Here is a 7,237-nt window from a genome sequence, read left to right as displayed (position 1 = left end):
CAGCTTATATCCCAAAAGTAATTTATAAAAATTCCTTATTTGTTTAGAGTCCGGTCCCAATAATATTTTGTCCAATGCTGTTTCAGAGGTATATATCCCCCATTCATTTTTATCCTTCCTAAATCTCGATTGGATTTGTAAGTAGGCCCACCAATCGAGTTTTATACCTTGTAATTCTAGTTCATTCCTAAGTTTCAATTCCCCCTCCTCATTCAGAATATCCTTGTATGAGATTATGTTACCCAAATCAAACAGATTTGGGTAAACTATCGCTTCAAGGGTGGATAGCCAGACCGGTATTTTGGTGTAATTGTGAGATCTAATTTTTTTCCAAGTATTGAGTAGCGCTTGCCTGATCCGGTGTCTTTGAAAATGCGAGAAAAGACCTTGTTTCTCCGTCCATAGGAAAGCATGCCAGCCATATTGCAAATCGTGACCCTCTAAAGTTAATAGTCTTCTATTTCTCAAGATTACCCATTCTCTAATCCAGCTCAGGGCCGCGGCGTGGTAATATAATTCCCAGTCTGGCAATCCAAAACCCCCATTTTCCTTCGTGTCTTGTAAATATTTCAATTTAATTCTTGGTTTTTTCCCCTGCCAAATAAAATTTAGTGATAATTTATCCAAATTTCGAAAAAATTTAGAGTCGAGTTGAATTGGGATATTCTGAAACAGAAACAGGATTTTAGGCAGAATATTCATCTTAATGACAGCGATTCTTCCCAATAATGAGAGTTTTAGGTTTCCCCATCTTTCCAGGTCACCTTTTATTTGATTCACTACACTATCATAATTATCCTTTTTGAGTGAAGTGCATCTAGCCGTAATGTTAATCCCTAAATATTTTATTTTCTTGACTATTTCTATATCCGTGATTTCGGCCAGATTACCTTTTTGTTTATTGGTCATATTTTTAACAATCATCTTGGTCTTATTTCTATTTATTCGCAGTCCGGCAACCTCACCATATTTAGATAATTCTTCCAATAGCTTTGGTCCCGTCTGACATGGATCCTCCATAATAAAAACTAGATCGTCCGCGAAAGCTTGCAATTTAAAGGTTTCCTTTTTAATGGTTAATCCTTTTATCTTTGGGTCGTTTCTTATAGTTCTCGTTAATACTTCAAGAGTCAATATAAACAGCAACGGTGATAAGGGGCAGCCTTGCCGTGTTCCCTTTTGAATTTGAAACTTGCTAGATGCTTCCCCATTAATAATTATTTTTGCTTCCTGATTGTCATAAATTGCCCTAATTATATTTATAAATTTTTCACCCATATTCATAAAGCTAAGCTGTTGGCACAAAAAAGACCATTTAACATTATCAAATGCCTTTTGGGCGTCTAAGAAAAGTAATGCCATCTGTTGTTCGCTATGTAGTTCATAGTACTCCAATGTATCTAATATTATTCTAATGTTGTGCTTAGTGTGTCTCTTAGCGAGAAAACCATTTTGATCTGCGTGTATGAAATCATTCAGAAATCGTTTCAATCGTTCCGCTATAATTGATGTAAATATCTTGTAGTCCGAGTTAAGAAGTGATATGGGTCTGTAATTTTGGATTAATGTATGGTCTGTGTTATCTTTCGGAATAAGGGTTATGTTTGCCTCTAGCCAAGATTTAGGCGTCCTTGCGCCTTCTAATACTGCGTTAAATACCTCCACTAGGGGTTGAGCTAGGATATTTTGTAATTCTTTATAAATCTCTGATGGAAGACCGTCGGGTCCCGATGCTTTATTATTCTTTTGTGCATTAATAGCTTTTATCACCTCAGATAGTCGAATTTCCTCGTTTAACATATTTCTGGTATCTTCTGTGACCTTAGGTAGTTTGGCTCTTTGAAAATATTCCTCCATTTTCTCCACACTTGCCTGGCTATCTTCTTTGTATAAACGTTCATAAAATTCCTGGGCTATAATTTTTTTTTTTTCCTCCTGGTGGAATATTCTCCCTTCCTCATCTCGTAGTTCGTGAATCCAGTTTTTCCCCTTTTGTTTTCCCAATTTGTATGCGAGCCACCGGCCCGGTTTATTTGCATTTTCAAAAAAATTTTGTTTCGTGTTTCTCAATTGTTGTGCCAATTTCTCTTTGTCTAGAATGTTAAGTTTATGTTTAATCAGATCCATAGATTGCTTGATATTCTCTTTTTGTGGATCTTGTTGGAGTGTAACTTCTAAGCTCTTATATTCCTCTTCTAATCTTTCCCGTTGTTGTCTTTTCCCCTTATTTTTATATACCATATATGCCCTCGCTACCCCTCTCATCACAGCCTTAGCTGTATCCCAATTGTTTTGTACTGAGGTGTCTATAGCTTTATTTTCCTTAAAGAAAAAACTTAGTTCTCTCTCCATCTTAGATTTGAATTCGTCTTCTTTTAAAATTGCTCTTTGAAGCGTCCATCTGGATATTTTTTTGGAACCTTTCCAGATAAGTTTAATAGGATTGTGATCTGCCCAAGTACCTGTCGCTATATGTACCTCATCTATTTCTGAACTAATTTCTTTCGTCATCCACACCATGTCTATTCTAGACCATGAGTTATGTCGGTTGGAGTAATATGTATATTGTCTAGCCTTACGATTTCTTTCCCTCCAGACATCTTGGATATTTAGTTCCTCAGCCAAGTTAAGAAAAGATCTCGGTAGAGTTCTTCTCTTCTTTTTCCTAAGCGTCTTTCCCATATAATCCAAATTTATATCTAGGATAGCATTAAAATCTCCTATTAAACAAATCTCCTCATAATCAATGCTACATATCTTATTGTGAAGTGTTTTGAAAAATTGTTCTTGGTTATGGTTTGGGGCATATATCTCTACCATCATGACCTTCCTGTGATTTATTATAACCTCGACTATCAGTATTCTACCCTCTTTATCGTTATAAATTAGTTTTGCAGTCAATTTTGGGTTTACATATAGTGCCACTCCTCTCTTTTTCTTGTGTCGGTCTAAGGAAACGAATAGGTTCCCTATTCTTGGTTGTACTAACAAATATTTTTGTTGTTCCTTTATATGGACTTCTTGTATTGCCACGATATCCAATTGTTGGTGAATAAGCCTATTAAAAAATTTTCGCCTTTTCACTGGCGAATTCAATCCATTAATATTCACAGACATAATACTACACTCACCTCCCTTCATCTTACTTATTTCTGGTTTTTGTGGATCTCGTGATTCGGGGCTCTCTCTCTTCCTTGTCTCTAGTTCCATGTTTCTCTGTTAACTCACCGGATTTGTTCCTTCTATCCTCTGTAGCTAAGATCTTCCCATCCATTGCCACACGTATTGTATCTCTTTCTCTTACCTCCCTTCCATCTTGATCTTCTAAATCTACTTCCTCTTGGCTATGGAAGTGGCGTTTGTAAAAATCTTCTGCCTTCTCTATCGTGTCCAGTCTATGCCTTCTATCCTGCCACGTAACAAGAATACCCTCTGGAGTTAGCCATCTAAAGTTTACATTTTCTCTTATTAGTTTGGATGTTAAGAATTGATAGCCGCGTCTCAGATCCCTCATCCTTTTAGGTATCTGTTTAAGGATGGTGATTGGTTGGCCCCGAAATTCTAATGGTTCCTCTCTAGATCTATGCAGAAGCTCATCCCGAATTGATTTTTTAACTAACCTTACATGTACTTCTTTTGGTAGGTTGTGCCTTCTCGCATAATTAGTTTGGACCCTGTATGTTTCATCAATTTCCGCCAGCATTTCCTCCTTCCCTACACCGAGTGCCTTTGCCATCAGTTCTGCCATCATGACCAACAGATCTTCCCCTCTTTTTTCTTGAACGTTCTGGAAGCGTAGATAATGAGCAGCCTTTTCTGCTTCCAGAAAAATGACTGTTGTTTCTAATTCCTTATTAGCCTGAAGGAGTGTTTCATTTAAATCATCTACTCTCTTTTCCTCTTTTTCCATTCTAGCTTCCATATCTTGAAGTCTTTGTTCATTTTTGACTAATTGCTGTTGAATCCCTTCAAATTTATCATCTATCGCTTGGATTTTCCCCTTTAATTCACCAGTGTCGTTTCTTATTTGGCCTATTTCTCTCTTCATCTCCTCGTGGTTTTTGGCCATTGCCTCGTGTAGGTTTTGCAAAAGGGCATGTAAATCTTTAAAGAAATTCGAGTTAGATCTTTCCCTTTGCAGCATATCCTCTATAGATTTCTGATTGGAGGGACTTGAGGACATCCCCTGTCCCTGTGCTGCTGCCTTTTTGCCAGCGCTAGGCTTAGTTGCTCCCGAGATACTTGTCATGTTTCCCCAATTTTAACAGCGTTTTATCAATGTATAATACCCTGAGTCTTATATAAACCTTTTAACTCTATGACAAAAGATATATAAAACAGTTACCACCAGATACTTATTACCAACTAAGCAATTTATATAATAAAATTCTATAGTATGAATATAATCAAAGTCACGTTCTTCTTCTTTTCCCCCCCCCCCGTTTCCGGCGCAGAAATTGGCACCTTTTCCGTCTTCCTCTGCTGTCAAAGACCAGTAGGTGTCCCACTAAATGGATTGAGTTTCTTGCAATATTGCTTAGTCCCTGTTTTGACTCAGTTTTTTTTTCCCAACAAGGGGCTTTGTATTTAACATGGTAGATATAAAAAAACAAGATCGCAGACTGATATTGGTTTGAGACATGGACAGAGAATGCCTTCAGATTATCCATGTAAGGTTATATTATATTTGAAGAAACCTGCTCATGGCCAAACCTAATAGCTGAAGTACCAGAGGACTGGCACATGGCAAATTACTTAATTTGAAATTCTGCCCTAAATTTCTGCCCCATATCAGGAGAAAGGGATGTTCTACAAAAGATTTACAGAGAGACCAATAATTTTTTTCCTATGAAAACTGGTTTTTGATAGGTGATTGGAAAAGAGTATTTTTTTCCATTTTACTTCAGATCGTTAATTGCTTCTCATTTTGAAGGGCTAACAGAATGAACTCTTGTTGAAACTGGTGGTTGCCTAATTTAGATAACACCCCATTTCAAGATAGGAAATCGTATTAATTCCATGAACGTAGCTTCTGAGATTTCAACGAGAAAAGACCTTCCGCCTTTTTCAGTTCACATACTTCTGCTGAAATGCCTTCCATTGGAAGTAAGAGGAAACGTTCAGTTCAGACATTCATTATTCTGCAAAGGTGGAGCATCAGCTTAGAGTACAGTAACCCATCAACTTCATGTGATCAGCATTTAGCCATGTGATCAGCATTTAGTTGTGTGATCAGCATATTCAACTTCCTGCCAGCTTCCCCATTGACTTGCTAGAGAGCCAGCAGTGAAGATTGCAAATACAACCACATGATCATGGGATATCTAATTATGAGCTCGTAGCAAAGCATCCAAATTGCATGAACTTGATCATGGGGACACTGCAATGACCACAACTATGAAGACCACTTGTAAATACCCTTGTTCAGTTGCTGAATGAATAGATTACCTGTAGAGCACACAAATGGGCCATTTCTTAATATGATATAATCTATTGCCTTAAAATATTACCTGATATTATATCATGAAGTATTTAATGTACAAGCAACTTTCTGATTTCTCCTTTTGACTCTTAAATATACATGCCATTTGCATTTTTTTCTTTTACCATTCATCAGTATGGAAATTTAACACCTTTATTTTTTCATTCATCAGTTTTGTTTTGAGTTTTGTTTCAATGGTGTCCTTGGATCTGAATTAACAAACTTTCTGGTGTCCTCTCAGACCTGTTTTTAAGTGATCCAGCAGTGTGCAGCAGCAGCCAAAAAAGCTAATACAGTCCTGGGTTGTATAAATAGAGGCATAGAATCAAGATCATGCAAAGTATTAGTACCACTTTATAAAACCCTAGTAAGATCACACCTGGAATACTGCAACCAATTTTGGTCACCATGCTACAAAAAAGATGTCGAGACCTTGGAAAAAGTTCAGAGAAGAGCAGCTAAGATGATTAAAGGACTGTAGACTAAAACATATGAAGAACAGCTACGTGACTTGAGTTTGGCTAGTCTAAAGAAAAGAAGAAATAGGGGAGACATGATAGCAGTGTTCCAGTATCTGAGGGGCTGCCACAAGGCAGAGTGGTCTGGGTTGTTCACCAAATCACCAGATGGAAGGACGAGAAACAATGGTTGGAAACTGATCAAAGAGAGAAGCAACCTGGAATTAAGGAGAAACTTCCTGACAGTGAGGACAATCAACCACTGGAACAGCTTACCCCCAGTAATCATGGGTGCTCCATCACCGGAGATTTTTAAGAAGAGGCTAGACATTCACCTGTCTGAGACAGTAAAGGTTCTCCTGCTTGAGCAGGGGGCTGGACTAGAAGACCTCCAACTTCCCTTCCAGCTCTATTCTTTTCTAAAAGTGGTGTGGAAATGTCAGTGGTACGTGGAAAGCTGTGGTGGAATACAATCTCAGTTCCCATGAGGGAAGGGGTGCATTTCAGAGGAGCAAAAGACAGAGATGTTTAGACAGCTCCTCTCTAGGAGTTCTTAGAACATATGTTTAATGGTGTAAGTAATCTGCTTTGGTTTGGTAAGATTTCCGTTTATAAGCGAAGAACACTACAGTAAAGGAAACTGCTTAGAAGAACCTCAAGGTACCTTTCTTCAATGCACTGAGGTCTCTTTTTTTTGTCAGACCATAATTGGTGTGTGTGTGTGTGTGTGTGTGTGTGTGTGTGTGTGATAGCCCAATTCACATGTTACATGTCATTTGCTTTGATGAACATTTTCCTGGGGAAGATCAGAACTAAACCACACATACAAAAAAACCCCACTCAAAACAAATAAAAAACAGCTGTGCATGATGAAAATCCTGTGGCCTCCATAGAAGTTATGTACATAAATTCATAAGATTTCCTTGTGTTTAATGGTAACACATAAAAAAAGGAGCCTGACTTGGCCACTAAAAGGCAGAATAGGATATGGCATGATTTTACTTTTTCCTTTGCATAATCCCAGAACTAGGAGGAAACACCAGGCAAAAGATCAGAAGGTGGTTAGTAAGAGTCACGGCGATGGGTGGTGGTGGGGAACATCAGGAAATTGTTGTCATGTAAGTCTTGCCTCATTTTATTTCCCTATTTTCTATGGAGTTGGTGCTTAAGTGGCATTTGCTAAAATAATCTTTTTTAATGTTACACAAAGCTTCTTTATAAAATCTCCTGTCTTTTTCTCCTCTAATAGCGAATGCTGAAATAACAGTAGGCCAATAAAGCATGACCTAACTTTAAT

This window comes from Vipera ursinii (assembly GCF_947247035.1).
Source record: "Vipera ursinii genome assembly, chromosome: 3".
Lineage (NCBI taxonomy): Eukaryota > Metazoa > Chordata > Lepidosauria > Squamata > Viperidae > Vipera > Vipera ursinii.
The sequence above is the reverse complement of the archived record's forward strand: the minus strand, read 5'-3'. Positions refer to the sequence as shown.